General features: G+C 37.0%; 1 protein-coding gene across 2 annotated transcripts in view; it reads left to right on the top strand.

Annotated features, from left to right (window-relative positions):
* Window positions 1–27,414, top strand: part of LOC149065277 (uncharacterized) — a 156,370-nt gene that overhangs the window by 87,460 nt on the left and 41,496 nt on the right. The window contains exons 1-2 of one of the 2 annotated variants that reach the window (XM_089254257.1): window positions 1,671–1,801; window positions 19,665–19,859. The gene's annotated coding sequence lies outside the window, so the exon portion shown is untranslated. Of the gene's footprint in view, window positions 1–1,670; window positions 1,802–19,664; window positions 19,860–27,414 lie in introns of those variants that run through there. The other variant, XM_089254258.1, reaches the window with a different exon arrangement.

The raw sequence follows: 27,414 nt of genomic DNA, 5'->3' as shown, positions 1-27,414 counted from the left end.
ACTGTTATATTTTTAAAGCAAATTTTGTCAATTTTTAAATTCCCCAAATAATCAAAGTTTTAATGTGATATCCATGTATATTTTTCTTCAAATATGTCAAAATTTTTAATGAGTATTATGTACAATATTTTTTCTTAAAATGTTAAAAATTAATAACATAATAATTTGATTAATTAAAAAAGAATCAGTGATTTTTAAATAATGCATCTATTAAACATAGCAATTTTGTTATTTTGAAATTCTCCAAATTACTAAAATTTTAATGGTATCCAGATTTTATTTACATATGTGAAAACGTTTAATCAGCAATCTGCAAAATACTTTTCCTATTGAAGATAAAATTCCTGACGTTAAAAATTAATAAAATAATAATTCAAAATTATAAGAAAAATTCGTTGCCATAATTGCTACAGCATTTGGAATTAATATTATATAGAAATATTAAAAAAAATCAATAGACAGACATATAATAAAATATTATAATTTCTTATTTAATATTAATATCGTTGTCCATAATAATTAAGATAAGATTATAAAAAAAAAATCCATATAATATAGTTAGTTTCTACTTTGACCCATATTATATGAATTTATTTTATCAATTACATATCATGTTCCTTATTATGTTTTTTCTCTCATAATCATGAAGACAAGAAACCAAAAAACTAGAATTATATATTCTGTAATATTAATAAATATATATATATATATTCTACATAGTGATTTAACAAAATCATATTACCCAACCTCCAACTGACAATATCGTACGAAATACTGTGTACGAAAAGATAAAAAAAAACCCTAAAGGATAAAAACATAATGAAGTAATTGCTCGTGAATGATCATAAGAAACGAGAAGAATAAAAAAAAAACCATCACAAGCAGGTCATACATATTGGGTGGCAAAAACAACAAAACAGAAAAAAAAACAGGTCGCATAACCGCACCTTTATGATCAATTTCGCGCCCAAGAAAAGAGAAAAAAAAGAACGCCACCCAAAGAACGGTACCGCCAACGCTCAAAAGATGGCGCTAGTATTCAATGACCGCCAAAAGGAATAATACATAATAATACCATGTATAATATTCACACGTAAAAAAAAAAAATGTCGTGTAAATTTTTTTTTTTTTTTTTTATTCCTCTCCGTATATGAAGAGAGAAAAACCGTCATATTAACACACAATCCGCATAGCAATTACTAATTACATATTCAGAACACGTACTAATTTTTCTATCCATATTCATAGTGATATAAAACCCGCGGACGATGACTTATTTTAATAACATGTTTCAAACAATTTCTATTGCCATTTTTTTTTTCACATTATTATTATTTGTACCTGTACTTTTTGACTTTGGGGGCATTTTTTTTTATTATTATTATTATTTATTATTATTATATTATTATCTTGTAGGTCCTAGTATTACAAGTTAAATGCTGATAAAATTGCTTAAGGTAATGTAGAGAGAGAGAGAGAATATATATAAAAAAAATATTCCACTAAATTGAGGATGTGGATGGAGAGAGAAGAAAAAAAAATGTTAATAATAAACTAAACAAGCTATTAAAACATTTATTTAGTTCTTTTTTCTCTCTCTCTCATTTATTTATTTATTATTACTATGTATCGCTGTTACTCGAAAAGTTGACGCTTCGTGTGATGTTTCAATGTCTTACGCGTGTGTCGACGTAAGGGCGTTGAAAGTCCGGCCCGGGAGCTACTCTTCCAAAAATGGCTTTGTTTTTACCTCACATACCAGATTTAAATCCATCGGAAATTTACGGAGATTCAATTCAAGGTAGGTTATTCCTGATTTCATTTGTGTGGTCTCGAAGATAACCCAAACAGATGACTGCGGATTAGGATCTTCGTCATTCAATCAATAGCAACATCAATCAACACTATCTAGGCTGTAGGGACTATGAAATCTACGTTTTTGTTGAATTAATATATACAGAATATAAGATTAATTTACCATCGGTATGTGTATCAACATTTCTCAACTCGACGATCAGTGAAATGTCTGAAACTATTCGATGGACCATTTTTTTTTTGTCCCGTATTATGGGACATTCCTGTATTTTTAGTTGCTTCAATTTTATTTATTTTTGTTGTATAGTATAAAATATAAACCTGTAAAGAAAAACAATCGAGTTTGTTAGTTACAATGTATTACAGTAAGTTACTTTTTTTAAGTATTTGCATCGCACTGCCAATTACTAATTCAAATGCTTATTTAAATTTGGAATGTTCACAAAAAACAGCGTTTTCATAACTTATGAAAACTATGGGCTACCTATAAATACGGCTATTTGCTACAATATGTTCAGAATATTGCAATATATTTCAAAAATGTTATTGTTTCTGAAAGATCAAGAATTATACATATAAAGAATCTTCTCAGGGTTTCGTTTTTTCCTCCGATGTTGTGAAGTTACTTGTTGAACCTAAACAACAAATCATGACTATTTATAATTAAATAAATATATTATACATATATGCTTTTGTTTTTATGCTTGGTTTATAAGCAGAAGTATAAAATATAAACCTGTAAAAAAAACAACCGAGGAGATCAAAGATCCCATACTCGTTGTTGCAAAAAAAGTTACAATGTATTACAGTAAGTTACTTTTTTTTAAGTATTTGCCTCGCACTGCCAATTACTAATTCAGAGGCTTATTTAAATTTGCAATGTTCACAAAAAAAACAGCATTTTCATAACTATAGGCTACCTATAAATACAGCTATTTGTGTCATATTTGTCAGGTTCAACGTTCCCCTGCTCAATTTTTCAGTAATTATAACTACAATATGTTCAGAATATTGCAATATATTTCAAAAATGTTATTGTTTCTGAAAGAGCAGGGATCTTCTCAGGGTTTCGTTTTTTTTTCTCGATGTTGTAAAGTTACCTGTTGAACCTAAACAACAAATCATGACTATTTATAATTAAATAAATATATATACACATATGCTTTTGTTTTCATGCTTGGTTTATAAGCAGAAGTAAGCTTGGTTATAAATATTTTGAACAGGTATAGGAAAATATCGATTCACAAGCTCAGTACGTATTGTCTGTAAGATCGGCGATAAACTTCTCTCAATAACGTTACGTCACAATTGCGATCTTGAATTATTTATCTCACCCTATTATTTATCTTCTGCAATGTTCATAAACTCAAAAAAACTTGCTGCGGTGAGATGTAGCTTAGGGATGCTACCAGATACTTTGGGCATGAATTAGTATTCAGTGCTGTAAAGAAGCTGCATTTCTCAACCAATGGCCCATAGACGTTTTAAGGGTTCCGCCGAAGCGCATATAGGATGAGTAACACGAACATGAAAATTTTTGGAATACCCTGAACTACAGAATCATAAAAAACTCAGTTTCAAATAAGCGTTGAATTTTCGGTAAAGACGTACAAGGAAACGTATAATAAGTGCAGTTAGCTCCTCCTCGTATAACAAAACGGTTTCGTTCAGTCAAAAAATTACTTAATTAAATAGAAAGGTCATGGTATTGCATAGCTTAGGGGTCATTCAAGTATTACGTTAGCATCGATGGGGGAGGGGGTTTCCGATTTGCTCACTTTTGATGACGGGGGGGGGGGTTCGGATGATGCTTACGTCATCAACCACCCTTTATAAGAATATGAAATATTCCTAATGGCATCTTACTCGGTGCGTTAAAATTTGTTATGTCAATGACAAATTCATTCACTGATTCGTTTTAATCCACTGTGATTTGAGTAGCGCTTTATTTCTCGCCATCGGTGACGTTATTGGAAAATTTAGCAATAGTTAGACACCTTGCTCAGTTTTGGTATCATATCTGGCAACAGTTGTCAATTTCCCGTACTTTTCATGAGGAAAAAATGGTCACACTTTCAGATTGCAAGGATTAGAGGGATTTTCTCTTTAGGGATTTTTATTTATGTGAAGCACAATTTTAAGAGTTTTAGAGATTTTTATATTAAGATACGAAAAAATCGGAAGAATCTGCTTTCCGGCCGGAAAATTCTGATAAGGCTGAGAAAAATCGGGACACATCCGGGTAAATCGGAAGCATTGGCAAATACGAGATATATATTCGGCATCCATATTCTTCAAGGGCATCTTTTTTTCAGTCACCTCGATGGGCATTTCGTCTGTTGTGGCATTTGTATTTGCGTTAAAACCGGCGTACACCTGGATCGCCGATTGTTCAACTCTGCTCTATATTCACAACTAAATCGAATCTCTATCGCACTGATGTTACTCATTTGATCATTTTCGCCGCACTACGGTCATCTCCTGCAACGCGCGGGGGCTAATTTCAGACCAGGACCTATAATTTATTGCTGATTCCGAAACGACAGGTTCGCAACTCATAAATTTTCATTCGAAACCGTTACCTTTTACAAAAAAAAAACTACGAAACCATCGTTGAAAAATAAATTTAAATAAGCCCAACACATCTCCCGCGGCCATGATTTCCAACCCAAAGATGCTCGAAAATCTCAATCCCAATCGTCAGGGAAGTCCATGAAAAACTCCCTGAAGGCGATTCGACAAACATTATGCAAACTCACGATAGAGAAGCAAAGTGGGAAGAAAAAAAAAACACACACACAAGTAATCAGAGGAATGGAAGAAAATCGGCAAACGGGATCGACTCTTGCTAAAGGTTTTCAGGGTCATTTAATTTCTAATTACACCTCTCTATTCTCTCTCCCCTCCCCCCAATTTTCTCCCTCAACAAATTAACGTTTAGAAGTTTCTGGGAAAAAATTAATAAAAAAAAAAAACACAAAAGAAAGACACACACACACAGAGAAGATGGGACACGACCACGCGTTCTGGAAATAATTCGCTCATTTTCGTCGTCGAGGTGCCACGTAACCCCCTCCCCCTTATTTTTTATCCACCCTCGACCATCAACTCTGGGAACCCTCTCTCTCTCTCCGTTCACGTAAATTACTGTTGATGAGATTTAAAGTCTTCTTCTTCTCCTCCCTCCTTTTTCTTTAATGTAAGTTTCCTAGTAATTAAGAAAAATGATGAACTAAAAAAAAAAAAAAGAAGACCCTGCAGTATAATAATCTCAGTAGAAAATAATTAATAATAATGAAAAAAAAAATGAAGGGGGGAAAAAATATATATATTTCCACAGAATAGGAATCTCACTCACTCTCTCATCTGGACATTTCCATATTTGCCCTTCATCCCTCCCCCTACCACGCCGCCTTCAAAAAACACACATATTTGCATTGGAAACCGGAGGGGGCGGAGGGGTAAAGAGGCAAAAATACAAATTCCAAAGGCCCCCCTCCTTCGTATATTAAATTTAGCTTTCCTTACCCCTTTCCTCCTTCGAACCTCCCCATAATATAACACTACATTCTGTCCGGACTGCTCCCCCCCCCACCACCGCCACCCACGCCAACCGCCCACCACGACGACTCCCCGTCAGAAGTCACTAATCGAGATTTAATTACTAAGAAATTATCCGCTCTCTGTCAGGGCCAAACTTGGTCCAATTACCAACTGCTTCCAATCCAGTTAAAAAGTAATTAAATACTATAATGAAATTACCGATAAAATTACCGCGAACTCCGCTCCTGCAATTATTAAAATAACATTTTCTTTGAATTAAATTATTTAGTAGTAGTCGTCGTCGTCGTCGTACTTTTGGTGCCTCGTTTGCATGAGGCGCAAAAGAAGAACAAGATGAAGAAGATGGCCGTCACAGGGCGAATTAGTCGCGTTGTGTCTCTCTCTGGCTGTCTCTACCTGCACACCATTTACACTAACCCTTCATGTCTTCTTATATTATAATTCGAACACGAAAGCTATTCCCTGTCTCTCTTCTACCCTCCGACAACATCAGAAAATTTCCCATGCTTTTAGGGCTAACTCCAGAGCACAACCTCTCTCTCGCTCTCCCATTTTCTCCCGAGCATTTTTCTCTCCCGAACCTCTCCCAGCAATATTCCCGGGCACCAAAACTGCAACTTTTCAACAAGGGTTTTTGTTTTTGACGATGTTGCTGCTGCGGATGATGTTGGTGGTGGAAGTTAGTACAGAGTGAGCATAAAACCCCCGTCTCTCCGTCCATACGGAAACGAGCATTCCACTGGTGTATATGTTCGAACCCCCCTCTCTCTACCGTCTCCCAAACACATAATACTGTGTGAAATTCCCTTCAGAACTGAAGTCTGTACAGATTTGGAGGCAGAAAAGGTAGCGAAAAACTTTTTCGCCCCACCACGGGGACTGCGTGTCACCTACGGAAGAGAGAGAAGTTATTAATTGGAGACAGTAATAACTTTTATAATTATTTCTCATTACTTTCTTCCTGATTTTTATTATGACTCGGGGCTGATTCCTCGTTGTCTAATCTGTTTTGATGGTGTCGGGATAACGAATGGGAATCGTCGAAGACTTCTGGAATTTTCATCTCTCACAAACATCGGATGCAAACTTTTTGATCTTATCCGAGTTTGCTAAACGCTGATCAATCTGAACACTTGAGCAGAATTTGGGGTTTCTTAAGCATTAATGCTTCAATTCAAGTTATAGGGGGACTCAATTTATTTTAAAGTTGAAAACTTGCAGAAGCGCGTGTTTCACATGCCTGGAAAAGGCACCGAATTCCATCAAATTCAATGTCTTTGATACCATCATTTCCTGCGTATCAACCGCAGATGCCAATTTCGCTACTTCGTGAGAGATACCAATCCGCATATTCAAAATGCATTCACCATCAATGGTGAGCAGCAAGAAATGGAAAAACCTCTTAAACCTCACGTTAAACCCTCTTAAACCCTCACGTTTTTGTCGAAAAATTAGCAATTTCTTCTACTCGCATTTATACAAATATTTGATATAAGTATAATTGTTAATTTTTCTTTAAAATGGATATTTTTCTCAAAATTATTTCTATTCCAACTACTCAGAAAAAATTCAGATGTTTTCGTAGCGGATCAATGAATAAAACGAGGGAAGTTCAACCTGTTATTATTACAGCATTTTTTTTAATGAGTATTTTTTTTCTTTCGAAATCTCGAAGCTTCATTTTTTAATACTGTGTAGCCCAGTTGCCAACTTTCCCAAAATTTTCTAAGACTCTTTCTGGGGTTTCATTTAAAAAGACTCGTAATTAGTTTGATTTTTTTCTCAATATGAAATCAAATCAGAAAAAGCGAAACATTAAACAATATTCAATTCTTTCTCTCTCTCTGTCTCTTGGATCGCGAATAGGATGGGAACTGAAGAAACTTATCCATTCATCCATCCATGAAAAATTACAATGAAATCATTTATCAACTGAATAATTCTAAAATTTTGGTATTTTAGCTATTTTTGTATATATAAATCGAATTCCTATTACAAACACATTTTTTTTTCCCCAATCAGTTGAGAGGTTTCATCCACTTGTTGAATTTCTCATCTATTACTGAAGCAAGGTGTGAGGACACCACGTACTCTCTCGCTCTCTGCCCGGTTTTTTTTTATATCCTCCAAAGTAAAGTATCAATAGGATAATAGCAAACCGTTTCGAAAGGGTAAGCATGGAGTTGCATTGGGGAAAATCGTATCCTATCGGTAGCCAGAAGTCATACTCGAATCCGAAAAACTGTCTCGTTTTGCTTTTCAAATTTTCAAAAATTGCGGCCATTTTTGAAATTTCAGAGTTTTAAAGTGGACTATCAAAATCGGGTTCTCTTTGGGGGGTACGAGTATTTTATATGTAGAATTTAGCAAAGATTGCCACACTGACCAAATATTGTAGATCTGTATTGAGAATGCGAAAATCCAATTGATAATAAATTTTTAAAACCCTCAAAATTCTCACTCTCTTCCTATCGATTCTTCCCTCTTAACATATACAGTCAAACCTCGTTAATGAGTCACTCTTGGAAGAGCAAAAATATGACTTATTAAGCGGAGTGACTCGTGAAACGGAGTAAGCCATAGCTGTGCCAATTCATGCCCGAGGACAATTGGGACTTCCAAAAAGTGACCCGGTAAGTGGAGTGACGTGTTAACCGGGTGAATCGGGCATGAATTGGCACAGCTATGGCTCACTCCGTTTAACGAGTCACTCCGCTTAATAAGTCATATTTTTGCTCTCCCAAGAGTGACTCATTAACGAGGTTTGACTGTATAAGAATGTAATTTAAAATACTTCACTTCTTCCATTGTTACACTAATATGCAGAGCCATTGTGCCATTTGGAAATGAGTCAAGTTGCCATGGTAGGAATGTAAATGGTAATATTTAAATACGGCGCTTGACAAATCCCAGGCACCGGATCGCCATGGCAACTGACAAATCTATGCTGGCACCTAAAAGTTTCTAAGTGTGGTTACTAAAGTGAGGGAAAAATCGCAAATTTTTCAGGCTTTATTTCAAAGTGTGTACTGACATGAAAAAGGGTGAATAAGCCCCGAAAAGAAGAAAAAAAAATTAATTTGGGATATTTTCCCAGGGGGTAAATTCTTTTTTTTTTCGGCTCCTCTAAGATCTGGCTGTGTCTACTATATTGTTTTTCAAGTTGTCTAGCCCTTCGCTTACGAGGTGTTGGCAAGAAATTCGGATGGTCTCTATTTGACGAATGGGCGATAAATATGGTAACCTTGTTCTAACCTAACCGCACGTTAGTGAAAAGAGGAAGAAGGTGAAAGAATAAAAATATAAGGAAGGGGAAAAATACAAATGAAAGGAAAACAGTATAATAGACAAGTACAGATAAGAGAGAGAATAGAGATAAAAGAGAGTAGGTATACATACGAAGTAGATTTCTTCTTTTTTTCCTCCTCCCCCCCACCATATCTGTTCTCTTCCGCTCTTATATGTACACAGAATGGTACATCATATAAGGGGGCATCATATAATCGCTAAAAATTGTATAGAAATGAAGGTAAAAAAAGCAAATTCGGAAGGTTACAATAAAGCCTCGCGATGATGGGGGGGAGAGAGGAAAGAAAACACAGAGATTGTATGATTTTTTTTTACCACACGCGTTCGGGAGCAATATTACGTCCTCGATCGTTCACATCCTTCACATATTATTGACGCTATGTTTACATTGCGTTTACAGGTGCGGGGGAAAAAACCGATTTCCCACGTTTACTATCACGAGGAATTAACCCTCTATGTCTTATATATATATATTATGTATGTATGTATGTAAATGCGATAAATTCGTTATTATACATCATAGCCGGTTACTATGCATGCTTACCAATCTTGGAAAGTTTGATAAATTTATCACTTTTTCCGGTGATTATGCATAATAACCAAGCGGCGTTGGTGAATTTGTTAAATACTTGAAATATATCGCTTTATCTGTGATTATGCATAATACTCTATAATGTAATTGATGAATTTGATAAATATGAATAATTCCTATCGAGTCTAGTATGTGATGAATATATTCCGGTCCCGATATGATGATAACAAATTTTACGATCGTACCCCGATACAATACAATATAAAGTGGCCAAAATAAGAAAAAAAAAAATCAATTTTTTCTGCCCTGTGTAAATAGTCTGAGGAGCCAACTGGTAGCGGGCCGCGGTCCTGTTTCACATTTTTGTTTTTCGATTGGATCCTCTCTTGCGGGCATGAAAAGGCACGATTAAATTCATCAATGTGCGTATCTCACAAGTTTCAGATATTATGAGGGACAACATTTTCGCGAGTGTCATGAAAAGCGATTTCAATGTGTCGCTACGTTTCTTCCAGAAATTACGCTTTATTTCCACATCACTTGCCCCCGCCGCACCCTACATTTTCGATCGACTGAGCGAAGAAACGAACCATTTTGTTTTTTTTTTCAAATAATGAATAGCGGTTTCTTGATCACATTGTGACAGAAACACTTGCAAAATATATACACCATCATATTTTTTTGACAAAAACGGTATCATTATCTGTATTTGAACAGAAAAAAAAAACCCAGACAATGGAGTTACTTGTCTTCTAATACGTGTATTTCTAAATGACAGGATGCCTGATTCAAATCAATAACTCTTCTTTTTATTATTGTTGCTGTTTGATCTTGAGCAGCACAATCGCAAAAAAAAAAAAAACAACCCTACCATTTCACAAAATACTCTTTTATACATATGTATAAAGACTACACATACCGCATCTGCAAATCACACACATATTATATTCATGTGTATGGGAGGGTTGGTTTGGTGTCAAACTGTGTACCGTGACTTTTTATTTTTTTACACAAAAAAGTGTATAGCGTGAAACGATAAAATGTATAACATGTGCGTAGAGATTTTTGTGTCTGTGTTTTCTTGACATGGACAGGTGGCGTGTAATTTCATGAAGAAAAGGCGGTAGAAATATGCAAACTATATAGTGATTTTTTTCGGGATATTAAGCGTAATAATGTAAAAAAAAATTATTATTATTATATAAAAGTCCTGTTAACATAGATAATAACTATTCAAGACCAATTTTTGCTGAGGAAATGCTTTCGGAGGGAGGGGGGGGGGAAATTTGAGTGAAATTTTAAAAATTTCGATTTTCCCTAATCACTATTTAGAAAAATGAAAAAAGGCTTGAAAAGTCACTGTTACGGAAGAAGATAATGACGAGAGAAAATTATTCGAAGTTCATTGTGTTGAAAGTGTCTTGCAAGGAAATAGCCGTAAAAAAAAATTACAAATTTGAAGATTTTTGAAGGTGAAATTTTTAAAGAACAGAGAAGGTTTTAATGCTGATATTTAGATTTTGAGTGATTCATTGTCAAAAGTAGAATTATTTACGATTCTTTATTCAAAATAGAATTATTCACGATTTCTCGTTCAAAAAATAGAACTATTCAGAAGAGTGATTTATATTATTAATATTTATCTTTATTCATTGTTGACTCTGGAATTTATCTTAATTCGTTTTTGGCAGTGAAATTTATCTTCATTCATTGTTGACCCTGGAATTTCTCTTAATTCGTTTTTGACAGTGGAATTTCTCTTAATTCGTTTTTGACAGTGGAATTTCTCTTTATTCATTGTTGACCCCGGAATTTCTCTTATTAATTAATTGTTGACAGTAGAATTTTTAAAATTTAATTGTTGACAGTAGAATTTTTAAAATTTAATTGTTGACAGTAGAATTTTTAAAATTTAATTGTTGACAGTAGAATTTTTAAAATTTAATTGTTGACAGTAGAATTTTTAAAATTTAATTGTTGACAGTAGAATTTTTAAAATTTAATTGTTAGAAAAGAATTTTCCAAAACGTATAGTTGAAATTAAAGAATAAAGTTCAAGATTCATTGTAGAATGAAAATCTTTCAATGTTTCTGGTTGTTGAAAGAAAATTTTCAAAGCTGAATTATAGTAGAGAATATTTTAATATTGATTCTCTTCGATTCTGGATATTTCATTGTTGAAAGCAGAATTATTCGCGAACCGTTCAAAATAGAATCATTCAGGATTCATTAGTAAACTAGAATTTATCGAAACTGATTTTTTGAAACTGACTGAATAAAATTTCTCTTAATTCAAATAGTGGAATTTCTCTTAATTCATTGTTGACAGTAGAATTTTTAAAATTCAATTGATGGAATTTTTTTTCATTTTTTTTACAACACATTGTTGGAATCAACAAAAAAAAACAATATTCATTGTAGAATGATAATTTTGCAAAATTTTCTGAATATTATTATTTTTTCCAAACTTCACTATCAAGAGTAGAATTTTTCAAAGAATTTTATTTCATTAAATATATATCAACGGAATAATATTCCAAGATTTATTGTCGAAAATTAAATTATTAAAGTATTTAACCCCACAGAGAAAAGTTTTCCCAAATATGCATCGTCCGAATAAGATTTTTTTTTCTTCTCAAAATCCATTGTTAGAATGAGAACTTTGGGGGCCCGACGAGAGCCGAGAGGGGTCTTGGGTGCCCTCGAGAGAGGACACCCAAGACACTTTCTCCCTCTCGTGAGCGGGGCTCGAAGAGAGCCAAAAATGGGGAGCTTCGGGTGCAGGACAAACCCCACCCCATCCCACTCGATGGGCCAAGTTATGTATATAAGTATATAATAGCCTATACGCCTCTATTTATACTTGTTGAATTCAGAATTATTCAGGATTCAGTATGAAAATAAATTAGAGCTGGTCCATTAATCGATCATTTGTTAATCGCAGTTAAAAGTTTTAGTTGAAAATCGACTCTATCAATTCGATCAAAATTAGATTAAAATTATTATTAACAGTTTATAATTTTTTCTGATTTATTTGACTGAACCGATTAAATGTCTTAAATTATGATCCTATACATAGCATTACCGTAACAGTGACCGTATTTCAAAATATTTGAATCAACATTTTGATCAAATCTTTCGACATGAGGAAACACAAGTCGATTCAACGTAAACTAGTGATGATTTCTCTAAAATTACTGATTTTAAAAAAGAAAAAGCAACAAGAGATCAAAGTTGAGACATTCCAGGAAATGACAATGATGCTCAGCATATCGTCACTTCTATACCAGAAACATGAACGTGCAAATTTTCACTTTTCGGTTTATCAGCTGCTTGGATCACTTATTTTGCCAAGTTTTGCCAGAAACGAGCAAATGTGCATCCCCTATTGAAACACATTTTACAAAACATTTCAGAACAGCTTCCATAAAGCAACACGGGGGAGAGTAAACATTCAAAAGTCGTTTTCCAAGTTCTAGAAATTCACACATTCATGTTTCTGGCAATGGGGGGGGGGGGGGGCGATATTAAATAGCTTCACAAGCGGGTGGCCTTTATTTGCTAATCTATTTCTATATTCATTTACATCCATTCAGTGGAGAAATGCGTGAAATGAAAAGAATATGATTTTATAGCATCAATTAATATTACATAGTTATCAACACTATTTGCTATCAATGCACAACACTATTTGCTATCAATGCACAACGCTATTTGCTATCAATGCACAACACTATTTGCTATAAATGCACAACACTATTTGCTATCAATGCACAACACTATTTGCTATCAATATTTGCTATCAGTGCACAACACTATTTGCTTTCTACATTCGAAAATATCCGATTAAAATTAATCGATTAAGTTTTTTGATTAACCAGTTAAAATTTTTAATCGATTCCCAGCCCTAAAAATTAAAAAATCTCTAAATTTCAGAAAAAAAAAAAAGATTCAAGGCTCATTGTTGAAAAAGAAATTAAGGTCGTCTCATCGTTGGGAAATATAAACATTCAAAGCTCTTTCCCTCGCAAAAACTATTCCACACACCAGGCATCTTCAACCCGTTGCTCGCGAGCACTACGGTGCTCCCGGAAGTACCCAGAGTGCTCGATGCTCGTGTCCAAATTTCGTGCTCGCGAGCGCTTGGTCAACGTTCCAATTAAACGCCTTGGAGCAATCGCATTCAGGGATTGAAATCCGCCACTGTGGTGGTCGAGTGGTCATAGAGACGGACTCGCATCGCGGGGAACCGGGGTCGGACCCCACCGTCGCCGCAGTGGTGGTCGGCTGAAGTTTGCTTCCTGTGGTTCCCAACTTCGAGGCGCAAATGCGAGCCGATCTCTCCCCCCCCCCCCATTGAAAAATCTCGCCACAGAGAGCAACAGGCCCACACACAACGGTACAATTATTCAATCATTACACTTCACTCATAGTTAGAAAAAAAACCGGTGGCAGATGGCAGAGAGCACATACACATAACAAGCATTACACAGAAACAAACTTCACACGTCGGGGTTCACTGCACGCACACTCCAACATGTATCAATTCGTTAGAGGTTCCGCAGAGGAATATGGACGAGGTAAATGTATAGTTTAGTAGGGATTGAAATCCTCGCCTTCTCATGCATTCATATGTAAAACTTGCAGCAAGGGTGCTCTTGTTTTGATGATGGGTACAGGCAGTGCTCGCGTAACTGGGAAAAGGGTTGAAGATCTCTGCTCTACACACAAATAAACAACAAAATCTTGAACACAATAGATAATAATTCCATAAAACCAACCAAATCTCACAACTCGAAATCGATACGATTACTTCAGAAACGAAACTATTCCCCGACTTAAGTACCAAAGCAAATCCGAACATCCCAGAGGAAACTCGACTTAATTTACAGCATCTCCATAAATTCCACGAATAAAAAAAACACACTAAATTAAAAACTTTCTCCCGTGTAATAAATCAATAATTTTTTTTTTTTTTACGCAAATATAAATAATAATTTTCAAGTAAATCAAAAAAAATAAATTCTAATTCTCAACGAGTTCAATAATTTTTCTTTTCCCCTCCCCACTCCAAAAAATAATAATTATTATTATATATATATCATTTTTTTTTTAACGGCACGGCACGTAATTTTCGCTGTTAATTCCGTTTATAATTCAAAAATAATTTTCGTTTTTTTCCCCCCCTTTAAAAATAATTCTTACCCTCCCACACGCACACACGTTAAAATGCTTAATGTTTTCCCCGTCGCTAAACGGTTTCCGATAAACTCCAATGGACCAAGTAAACTTCCTCCGAAAAGTTTCGGAATCAGTCGAAACACACACACAGAAAACTCCGGGTGTAAAACGGAAGGGAGAAATCGAGTTGGGGGGGGGGGGGCGCCGCGAGAGAGAGAGAGAGAGAGGGGGCGCCGGGAAATAATTTAAAATCTGGCGTATACACCAGCTCCGTCGCACATTCGCCGGCCCCCGCCATCTTCTCCGACTGCTAATTAAACAATCCACGTCTAAATTTCACTCACTAGTTAATTAGCGAAACACGGGACGGGGGGGTTGGGGGGCGGTGAAATTTCCAAGACGGTGGGTAAAAATTCCACACACGGAAAAATTTCTCACCCCTGCCGCCCCCCTGCCTAATTCCCTACACGAGCTATAACACCAATGTTATAATAATGTTTCACATGTGCGTGTCTTGAATGATACATTTTTGACTTTGTTATATTATAAGAAGGGAGGCGGAGGGGGGTGGGGGCTAGAGAAAAAATTTTGCGTGTTGTAGGGAAGAATGGAAGGTGGGGGGGAACCGTCTTCGGTCGCCCCCCCCTTTTCCTTTATGTGCGTGTGTTATGTGGAGAAATTAATAATTTTATAATACCTCATTCGTCACTTTGGCGAAAAGCGTCTCCTAATAAGATGAACGAAGAGCGCGGAGGGGGGGGGGGGGCGGCGGCAACAGAAAAGAGGGCGCATCCGTACGTACATACACGTTCGCTAACGTAATTTTAATTTGATTTTAATCTGAATTTGTTGCCTCGTTCTGCGAGAGACCAAATTAAATTTATGGGTAAATGCAGGTTTAATTACTTAATATTAAAAATTTTTCCTTTCTCTTTTCTCTCTCTCATCCTGTGTAAGTTTCCTGCATCTGGCGCATTTTCACATCGTAATAATAAAGCGTTGCGACGGGGGCGAGAGGGGGGGGGGAGGTTTAGTCATGGAAGGTACTATCCTCCACCCCCCGTTCCACACTATATTCGCAATACCCCACACACACACCAACATTTTCCAACATCCAGAAAAGCGAAGTTGTGTTGCTCGCGCCCAATACTCTTACGCCACTGGCACCGTAACCGCCGCCCCTCGTCCTCCGTGGGGAGTACATGTATATGTAACTCACCTCCTTCACCGACGCCCCCAATCTCTCTCTCTCGCTCTCTTCCCCCCTCCCAGAACTCTGTTCTTTGCTCGGGTGCTCTTATTGTCTGTTTTGCTGATTATTGTACGATTTTTCACTGTGCGCGGATTTAATTTAATTTAGTCGCTATTAGCTAGAAGGACCCCCCCCCACTCCCCTTGCATCCCGCTCTCGCCCCCTCCCAACTTTTACCTTATTTCTTTTTACCCTGTTTGCACGCATTCTATTCTTCACCGCTACCGACGCCCCCCCCCATTCCCGGCCTCCCAATCCTTCCTTAATTGACGAAATCAATAGCGTTTAATTGCTGGCTATGTTAATTTCGGCGGAATTTATTGTTTGTAGGATATAAATGAAGTTTATGCCGCCCTCCCTCTCCCCCGTCCAACACTCGCTTTTCTCTACTTACATCACTCTTTTCTTCTCTGAGACACCCCCTACCTCTTCGCCCCCGTTTTTCCCGTCACGTGATGCTCTGTCCGTGCGAGTGCCTCAATCCTCCTCCGCCACCCCCCCCCCCCCAATTTTTCCAACCCCGATACAACAAGGCTCTTCCCGGTTAGGCTCTCCACCCCCCCCCCCCCCCACACGACGTATATATGCGCACCTTTTTCCTTTCTTGTTTCCACCATCAGTAAAATGGAGAAAACTCTCCCCCCCCCTCCCAGTCTCCATTCCGAGGGAGAGGGGAAAGAGAGAGAGTTTTCGTTTTCTAAATTAATACAAATAACTAATTCACTAATGCGTAATTTTGCTGGCGCTATTATAAATTAGGAAAATAACGTTAATTAATTAATATTACTTGGGCCGAAAGTTTTCTCAACGAAGCGAACTTTTCCCTGGTTGATTTAATTTGCGACTTAGTAATACAATTTTGCCGTAATTTGCGTACTGTTCTCTACGCTACTGTGTTAGGGCCGGGGAAAAATTTTCTCTCCCCCCTCTCTTTCTTTTATTATTATTAATTTTATTAATTTATTTTTTTGTCCCCTCCCCCCCCTCCCTCCTCTGTATTATTATTATTATCGCCTTCGTTATTCAGAACTACCTTCGACTCCAACAGCTCATTCTACGAAAAGGGCCCTCCCTCGCCCCCGCGACGCATCTTGTTCTTATTCTCTCGCAATCCACACCAACCTCACCAACTTTTTCGCCACTGCCACGGTTATTATTATTACGCCGGCATGCCCACCCCCAACTCCGCTCACGGTTCTTTACTCCACTGGAAAAGTGCCTTTTATCTTTTCATCTTTGTTTTGTAGATTAGATTTATTGTAAAGAATGGCATTTGTCGCTATTATACCCCAGCTGGGCTTATACCCAGTCGGAGTAATAAGTTTTTGGGGCGCCCCTATTTAAAATACTTAAAGTCGAGTTACTTCTCCTTTTTTACTCCCCCACTCCCCATTCTCAGGAGGGGAGAGAGAGAGAGAGAGTGAGTGAGATTCAGAAACAGCTTGAGTGAAATTGAATGTCTTTTGTATGTTTCGTGGGGGTATTCATTAACTAAGACAGTTAAAGCTACGGCATAATGCCGTATATATACGTTAGACTTGCTACTAAAAAAAAAAATAATAGATTTTTAGCTGAGAAACGAAACTATATTATTATAATCTCTTTTTTTGTGAGTGTGTCTTTTCACATATGCTAATAAACCTCAGCGAAACGTTATTAATTTTCAGCAAATTGAAAACTAGTTTTCGAATGCTTGTGAACGGCATGTGTGAAAGCCTCTCTTTTCTATGCGAGACGTTAATTTACCCCCGATATATACCAAACGATATATCTCGTTCACAGAATTACGGTGGGAAATAAGGTTAATAAGTTTCAACAGCAACAACAGAAAAAATTAATCTATTCTCTTGAAATTAATCGTTAATTTTACTTGAAATTGATCGTTTCCAAAGAAATTGACGCCCTTGTAAAAGATTTTTCCCGCCTTGTTAATTCATTAACGTTGGTGGACCTTGTTTTTCGGAAAAAGGCAATAATTTAAGCAATACTTTTTCGATGATGGATATTTTTTTTTTTTTTTTGCTATAAGTACATCGTACATTATCGTTACTAAAATAAACGGTAACAATTTCTCAAGGTGATCCATTTATTCAGTTTTTTTTCTTTTTAATATAATTATTATCGTTCATTCAGTTAACCGTAGATCATTAACATTGGACATGATTTTTGAGAGTTTGTATTATACAAAAACCGGCTGTGACTATTCATTATGATAATTACCACACATTGGCACTTGTGACTCTAAATCCCATATGACGGGGAAAAAAAAACAATTATTCTTATTACGTTATTGATTTCATGTAAAAAAAGTTCCACTTGAAACATTGAATTTCACGGACTGAAATCTACGTTTTTAAAACACCATATGGAGAAACTCTTTTTAGAAAGCATTCTTAAAAACATTGTTTCCAAAAGCTCTGTTTGGAAAATAATTGTTTCTAAGTTGCTGAAAAGGTTTACCAAGAATGGCGGTGCTAAATTCATTGTTAAGAAAAAAAAGTTCTTTTTTTTTGTTCTTGAAAGCATTGTTCTGTAAAACGTTGTTGATAAAAAACAATGTTTATTCAGGTATTGTTACCGAAATCACTAAGAATAGCATTTTTAACAAATATTTTATCTAAAATCATCGTTGGGAAAAAAATTGTTCCGTAGAATATTTAATTTTTGTTTTTGAAAGCGTTGTTGCCAAGTATTGTAGACTATTTATATAAAGGCACTATTGCCATGATCACTATAAGACAATATTTCTGAAACTAAAATATTTCACAAGTAATATTTCGAAGAAAATCTTATTTTCGATCTTGAGAACATTGGTGCACTGATTAGTAAATCACTAAACAGAAACAGGAAGAACTGGAAGATCCAAAAAAGAAATTACAGAAAAGATCATTGTTGCCAAGATTCCCCAGGTCTAACTTTTTAGAACCTACTCACCGAAAGCATAGTTAAGAAAAGATTTGCATTTACTTATTCTCGTTTACTTATTCTCGAAAATGTTGCACCGAAACACTGAAGCAGAAGTGGGAGATCATTTCGGCCACGAATTCCATTTTTCCAAAAAACATTGTTGAAAAGAGCATTGTTTACTAATATTGTAAAATATTTAGTTAGAAGAGAGCTTTTCATTCCAGAAAGCATTGTTACCAAGTGGTTGAAAAGCATTATTGAAATCATAACAAAGGGCACTAACGTACACGGGATGGGGAGATGGGGGGGGGCGGTCTAACCTACTCTTATTTTGAAAGGAAACTTAAACCCTCCTCCCCCCCCCCCCCAAGAGAAAATCCTGCGTGTACTTATGATAAATAATAATATTTATGAACAGCATAATTAGCTAAAAAATATGTTTTGAACAAGGTTTTGCTTTTCGTATTCAAGAACGTTCTTGAGAGCATTGTTAAGCTGATCGTGAATGACTAGAACAGAAACAACGAGCATTGTTCAACTAATCATTATTGAATGTTCATAGAAACATCGTTGAAAAGAGCATAGTTTGTCTGAAGGCACTGTTGCCAAGAGAGAGATCAACAAGTGTAACACACATTTTGGTAAACATTCTTGTCAGAAGTACCTTATCGTTAAAAAAAAAAAATTCAAAATAGAGTTCCGCTGTCTTGAAAGCGTCGTTGTGTCAAGAGCACCGTTTGGGTAGCCATTGCTGCCGAGAATATTGTTTCACTTGTTAGCATTTTGATACTTTATTGAAGTATAGTGCAGTATTGTAGTTTTATAGTTATTAATTGCACATGTTTTATTGCCCACTACGGTATATAAGAAAAGCACTATCGAGACGGTTAACTTTAGGTAAAAATTTAAAAGTAAATTTTAGTGAAAAAAGTTCGGCAAAATTACCTGAAAGCGAAATTTCTAATAAAAGTAAATGGAGAAAAAAAAATCAAATATTTTCTTCTGCTTATAATTTCTTTCTATAATCAAATATTTCAATTAAACTAAGTTTATATTTGCAATGGAAATTCCAGTTTCATAAAGTTTTATTGTTTCACATTTCAGGTCAGATAATCAACGACCGGCGCCAGTCCAGTAACCTCATCTTCCTCACTCTATAAAAGTTTGGTGGAAGTCTAAGTTTCCTGTACATACATAAGAGACGTTATATACTTATACTACGTGTACATATATATATATATATATATAACTCATCAGCCATTTTACAGTGTTTATACTCGCTCGTTGACAATCGGAAAGGTAAGAAATTTGTTTCTAAATCATGCTGTTCCTAAGATACTCGTATATTTTACAAGAAAACCCATGCCATCAAAGATTATAGGCGTATTCTACTTGTTAAAAATGGAATTTGTTTAAAAGATAGTCCCGCGCATAACTCTCCTTACACTAAATTACGCAATGGTGCCTTAAATGGGTGATCTCCTTCTGATTCTGAGCACAGATGTTGCTCACGACTCCCGAAGACGGTCGAAAACCCCTGCTCTATAGGGGGATCACAGACCACAAATTCTACGGTAATCAACAGCTTCTGCACCATGCCATACAAATACAAAATCTGAAGTCACGACTGGCAAAATGCCCAACAAGATGGCTGGGGGGGGGGGGGAAGAAAGTAAAAAAAAAAGGTAAAATAATTAAGAAGCGTGAGAAAAGATTAAAAATTCCATAAAAGAGAGAAATTGTTGTTACAGACTAAATACAGAAACCAGTTAGGAATAAACCAAGAAAATAAACTAGCTAAAAAGTCATATTACACTGCCCGTAAAAATATGGTTGTCACATATTAGGTATGGGCAGTTTCTCGAGGACTCGCACCAAACTTGTGGTATTTCTTTACAGGGTTCTTCCCAGCAAAATCTGCTTATATAGTCATCTCCCAGAATTTCCCTGACAAAAACTCCGAAATGTTCCTAACCGAAACTCTGGAAGAAAGAAATACAGTCGAATCCCGCTATAACAAACTCCAAGAGACCGGAAAAATCACTTCGTTATAAAGGAATTCCGGGTATCTGTATTTTTCCTATGTAAACTTATTTGGAGGATTAGAAAAAGTGTTCGTTGAAACGAGAATTTCGCTATAACGGTATTCGTTAAAACGGGATTCGACTGTATAATATTCAAAATCTTAGCCCTACTCATGTTTTTTTTCGAGATTTTTTTTCCCTTCACAGTACTTTTCTCCCTAACTTTCGTCGTATGTCTGCACATTTTTCCCTGACTTTTGCCAAAACACTTGACATTTTTCCTAACTTTCCGGGTAGCTGGGAATCCTGCCTGATAAAAGTTTATTATCGCGAGAAGTTTCTGCACAAAACTTCGAAGTTCTATGTGTACAAAAAGAGTTTCCTCACTCAGGGCCTGTGTATTGTATGGGCAAATGGAGCGCGTGGCCAAGACCCACAAACAAGGCCCCCCCCAAAAGTTGGATTACTTTTGTATTACATGCACGGGACCCACTCCCTTCCCGACGCCTGTCGCAAAGAACACTATACATAAGGCAGGTGCCAGGTGTCCATGGCGATTAAAAAATTGGGATTGGCACCTAAAATTAATTTTTACGTAGTTACTAAATTTCAGGCTGACAGGAGCACAAAATGTTTAAAATTTACAGCAGCACATCCGCCAACATGGAAAGAAGGTCACTGTGCCCTGAAAAAGTCAAAAGAAGCATTACATTGAACTGTTTTCTTGGGGAAAAAAATTTTGGAGCGTAGATTTTTTACTATGTGTCCAGCCTTAACATAATGACCCCTAAAAATTCCTAGGACCCGAACTCATGAAAAACACTGTCTTCACCACAAATCCACAAAATCATCTTCAATGTTACATAAACAAAAGCGGATGTTACATGTTTGCAAATTATAGAAGTCTTATAGAAGTCACTTCAAACCGAAATTTGTAAAAATGAAAACTAAGCGGCACATTTACATATCACTTAAGTGACCTTCGGCACAGCTCCAGAACAACTCAGCGGTCCTTGGAGCATTTAGAGATCAGTTAAGTGACCCTCGGCACAGCTCCAGAACACTTCAGCGGTCCTTGGAACATTTAGAGATACCTTGAGTGTCGTGTGGTGCAGTTTTAGAGCATTTGAGCGGCCTTCACTGCAGTTCCACCTCACTCAAGTTACCCACGGCACATTCCCAGATCACTTGAGTGACTTGCAGCGCCGTCCCAGAACATTTATGCAGTCCGTGGCACATTTATAGTGCTCCGTAAGTGATATGTCACACAGTTTTAGAGCACTTGAGCGGCCCGTTGTGCAGTTCCACATCCCTCAACTTACCCGCGGCACATGCCTAGACTACTCGCGTGATCCGCGGAGATGAAATATTCTTAAGAGATGTCATTACGAATATTTCGTATTTTTATAAAAAGTTACTGATGACGTAAGCATTATTCAAACCCCCCCCCCCCGACGTAATGCTTGAATGACCCCTCAGTATACAAATATCCAGGGGGGGGGGGGAGAATATCCTTAACCTCGTAACCAAAACAGATGGAAAAATCAAGCGATTCATGAGAAATTTGCGGAAAAGCCGTCAATTGTTTATCGACGCCGATTAGATTGCCGCCGTCCCTGACACTTCGCATACAATTTCTATGACAGAAAGATGATAACGGCGGGGCAAACACGTTTTCTCCCAAGAAAACCACACAATTCCACACCGAAAGGTTTTAAAACCCGCCCAACCGTCTCGAATCGAAGACAACGACATCCATCTCAGAAACAGCAAGAGCATCATCATCACCGTCATAATCACGGGCGGCTCGTATTCCGCGCCAAGAGCCACCTTTTCCATCAGGACAGTGTGGGGGGGGAGAAAATTTTGTGCTCATTTCCAAACAAATATTTTTCACGCTTGAAATGCCCACTGATAGATTACCTGAAGAGTACCCAAAGATGGTGGCAAGTGGCGCAAGAGCGGGAAGAAAGGTGTGTGTTTTATGGTCGGATAACTGCGCGCTGGCAAAGCACGAGCCCATTCTTTCGTGCCCGTCCGTCGTGCGTGCCCTGTGCCTACCTGCCTGCCTTTTAAAGCAATATTATGCCTCGTGACATGATACGCACGCGCCCCGGCCTCGGGTGTATATGCACATGTGTAACTCATAAATGATAAGAAGGGCGCGCTTGTCATTTGCAAAAGATACAGGAGCGGGAGGGGTGGGGGGGGGGGTTCCGTTTCGAAACACCATGGGAAAGTTGAAATGGGGGGGGGCGGGGAGGCACCCGTAAGATTTTTCAAGGGAGCTGGGGGGAGGGGAATATAATATTTCACGCTTTCGCGAGCAGGTTATTAAAACAGTACGTGATTGTGATACTTGATGTGCTTTTCTGGAATCTGGCTAAAAGATTTGAAAACGGATTCCATGAGGGATGTCATTTGGTATAATTTCAATGTCGGAATTGACTTTTGCGACTTTCGCCTTCATAAAAGGAAAAAAATTCATTCGCAACCGCTATTTGAGATTAGAGTAATCGGAAAAATCCATATTAAAATTATTATGAACGTCTTGAAGGGAATATGATAACAGCTCTAAACGCGAGGTGTTTGGAGAAGATCTGAACAATTATGAACTTTCTCTCTATATATGTCTTGAAACATCAGTAAAATTATGAACTTACACCATTGATGTCTCGAAAGCATCTGAAAAACTGTGAACGTGATTGATGCTTTGAAATCATCAGTAAAATTATCAACTTCTACCACGCATGTCTTGAACGCATCAGAAAAATTGTGAACTTGCGCTGTTGATGTCTCTAAAGTATCAGAAAATAATGATGTCTTTCAAATTTTCTGTGTTAATTGCATTTTTAATGGGGTTGCTGTTTTTTTTTTTGAACTATATGACATCCATATTTTTATGGGCATCTTTTTATCAGCCACCTCGTTGGGCATTTTGCCTGTTGTGGCGTTGTATTTGTATATTTGTAAAAACATAAAAAAAAAAATTTTGAACTTTCGAAATTTTGAAATTTTTCTGAACTTTCAGCATTCAGGTATCGAAAGCATCGGAAAAATTATGAACTTGACCATGCATTTTTCAGAAGCACTAGAAAAATCCCGAACTTGCATCATTCGTGTGTGGGAAAATTATCGGAAAAGTAATGAACTTTCACCATTAATGTCTTGAAATTATGAATTTGCACAATTGATGTCTTGGGATTATGAATTTACACAATTGATGTCTTGGGATTATGAATTTACACAATTGATGTCCTGAAAGCATCGGGAACACTTATGAACTCGTTGCATGGATGTCTCCAAAGCATCGAAAAAGTTACGAACCGGCATCATTAATGTCTGCAAAGCATGGGGGGGGGGGACATTTTGGACTTGCACCTTTCATGTATCGAAAGCATCGGAAAAGTTATGAACTTTCACCATGAATGTCCTGAAGCATCGGAAAAATTATGAACTAGCAGCATTGATGCCTCGAAAGCATCGAAAAAGTCATTAGCTGGTAACCATTGATGTCTCGAAATCATTAGAAAAATTATGAAATTGCAACATGCATGGATTGAAAGCATCAGAAAAACCATGAACTTGCAATACCGAAGTGAATCGATTAATCATTCGGTATTACGCGTATCGCTGTCACTTTCCAGGCAAAAACTTTTTCCTCAGATTCTTTCAGAATATTCACGGTTCAAGTTCATGATTTTTCTGATGCTTTCAAGACATCAATAAAGGAGTGAACTTGAACAATTGATGTCTTGAAAGTTCCACTCATTGATTGATGTCTTGAAAGTTCCACTCATTGATTGATGTCTTGAAAGTTCCACTCATTGATTGATGTCTTGAAAGTTCCACTCATTGATTGATGTCTTGAAAGTTCCACTCATTGATTGATGTCTTGAAAGTTCCACTCATTGATTGATGTCTTGAAAGTTCCACTCATTGATTGATGTCTTGAAAGTTCCACTCATTGATTGATGTCTTGAAAGTTCCACTCATTGATTGATGTCTTGAAATTATCAGAAAAATTATGATTCAGCATCACTTATGCCTTGAAAGCATAGGAAAAATTATTGAACTTACACTACGGATATTTCGAAAGAATCTGCGAAAAAGTCCAGCTTTTGCCTGGACGGTAGCAGCGATACTTAAAATACATAATTACTAATTGCTTCTGAAACCAAATACGAAATCCATTCCCGTCTGAACGAGTAGAATTTACTCCACAATTACGAAGTAATATTTCAAATAAATCACGCAGGAGGGGAGAAAAACCCCCCAAAGCACATTTGAAGCTACTTTCGAAAATTTCCAAACCACAACTTCAGAACTTATATTGAAAAATTTTACTTTTAGGTAGAAATTTCTACCGAAAAAAAAAAAACGAGGTGTTAAGTCACGAAAAGAAACCATTTTTTATCCGCACCTGCATATGTATCAAATTTATTTCCAAAAAAATATTCAATATTAATACCAAAATATCAGAGACGTGTTCGAAAACAAAGTATCAAAAATAAACCTAATGTAGATTTAATGTATTTTAAAAAACCTCTCCACACTCGGTTTTGAATAATGTATTAAATTTTTCGGTTTTGGTTCTCGCAAAAAAAATAAAAATGGAGGAAAAAATATATTTTATATATTTCGTGTATTCAAATAATAACCCCCTCTCTTCTTTCGGTTCTTATTACCTATTTTTGTATATTTATTTTTAATAATAATATTACCATTGCAAAATACTTTAGTTTGAAAATATATTAAAAGTGATCGAATCTTTATTTTTTTTCCACAAAATTTCCTTATTTTTTGGGGTTTTTTTTTCTTTTTTATCCCTTTCGGGTGATTTTTATGCTTTTTAAAGTTGTTTCGAATGAGGAATATATGTTAAGTAACAGGGGAAATAAAACAGAAATTTGGAAATTTAGATGAGGGTGTAGGTAAAAAGTTTTCTTTTTCGATCTTTTCTTCCCGCGTTTATGGAATAGCTAGTAAATTTGTTCCAGAAATTTTCCGATGTTTCGAACAGAGAAGAAGAAGGAAAAAACGAAATTTCCCCCACCCTTGCATATTTGAATCGTTTTATTTCAAGAATAGCGTATGCGTTTAACTTCTTCAGATTATATTGAAAGAATCTAACACACACACACAAAAACGCTGAAGACAGAAAGAAAAAAAATTCTTTTAGAAAAGTTTCTCTTTTATTTCAGAATAAGAGAAAAGAAAATTCTGTGTAGAATTTTCAAGTATATGATCAGTTATTATGTAAATTATGATGGCCGTATAAATGCTGTGATTTACATTTTTCGTCATAAAGCTGCACCAAACGCAACAAAAGGAAAACCTATCTTCGTAGTTATTCAAATGCTTCTGATGAAAGGAATGGGAAGCCACTCTTAGAATATCGCAATGCTGGTGACCAGACGCAGGGCCGTCTTAAGAGCATCATGGGGGGGGGGGGGGGGCCCGAGCCAAGTGATTTTTCTGAGGCCCTACGTGATAAATTTTTGAAAATTTCAACCGGTTCTAATTTCTGTGAGTCCCCTCTTCTCCTGAGGCGCCCGGGTGGGCACATGCGTTAGGGCGGCACTGACCAGACGTCCTGGTTTGATGGAACGTTGTCTGAAGTTTTGGCCGCTGTGGTGGTCGAGTGGTTATAGTGACGGACTCGCGATGCGAGGATCCGGGTTCGAACACCACAGTGGTGGTCGGCTGAAGTTGGTTTTCTGTGGTTCCCAACTTCAAGGCGCGAATGCGAGCCGATCTCCCCGCTAAAAAGTCTCGCCACAGAGAGCAACAGGCCTACAACGTTACAAATATTCAATCATTACACTTCACTCACAATTTGAAGTATACATGGCAGCACTGAAATATCATACACAACACTAGCTACACACTCAGACTGTTGGGTGTACACACTCACTATGTTCCAGACTCTGCCACGAAGCTGGGCTGGAAGAGATCTCGGCAACGGGATAAGTCCGGTGGCAGAGACCCTGGCGTTCATTCATTCATGTCTGAAGTTTTGAGTTGTGACGGAAAAACATTTCATTTGGTGAGCATAAATCGTGAAAACTGACGCTGTTTTGTCGGGATTTGGATCCAATGTCCCGGTTTTTTTTTCCCTAATAAAATCTTGTGACTACTTATTGAAGACAATACCAGAAGATGGTAGCAACTCACTCCCTCTGTTGTTTGGGTGGTTTTCCTGTCGAGAACTGAGTGACAGCAAAATTGAACTTCAAGTATCGGCCTAGATGAATGACCTGGCCAAACAGTGAAACTCTGTATTATTTGATAACAAGGCCAACTTACCTTAGATGGAAACAATCCCCAATAGCAAGAAAATGCGTTGTTCTTCTCTGTGGTCTTCATCACGGTGGCCCTTGTCATTCTTCTAAGCGCAAGATGAAATTAACGTCAGGCCGGTTTACGGAAAATTCACCGACAACAATTTATCGCTAGGAAAATTCACCGCCGGAAAATTCACCACTAGGAATATTCACAGCCAGGAAAATTCACTGACAACAGTTCGATGCGAGTCAGAAAGTGAGGGAGTGAGCGATTGAGTTACTGAGTCAGTGAGTGAGGGATTGAGCGAGTGAGTGAGTGAGCTGCTGAGTCCATGAGCGAGTGAGTGAATCAATCATTTGCGACACTACTAGGTTAAAACTAATTCACTCACTCCCTCACTCACTAGGTCACTGACTCAGTAACTAAATCGCTCACTCCCACGCTAACTGACTCGCATCGAACTGTTGTCGGTGAATTTTCCGGCGGTGACATGTTGTCGGTGAATTTTCCGGACACGTCTCAGGCCAAGGCTTGGCAAATCC

This window comes from Pholcus phalangioides, unplaced genomic scaffold (assembly GCF_987345545.1).
Source record: "Pholcus phalangioides strain wild (caught in Gottingen) unplaced genomic scaffold, Ppha-v1.0 ptg000040l_1, whole genome shotgun sequence".
Lineage (NCBI taxonomy): Eukaryota > Metazoa > Arthropoda > Arachnida > Araneae > Pholcidae > Pholcus > Pholcus phalangioides.
The sequence above is the reverse complement of the archived record's forward strand: the minus strand, read 5'-3'. Positions and strand labels throughout refer to the sequence as shown.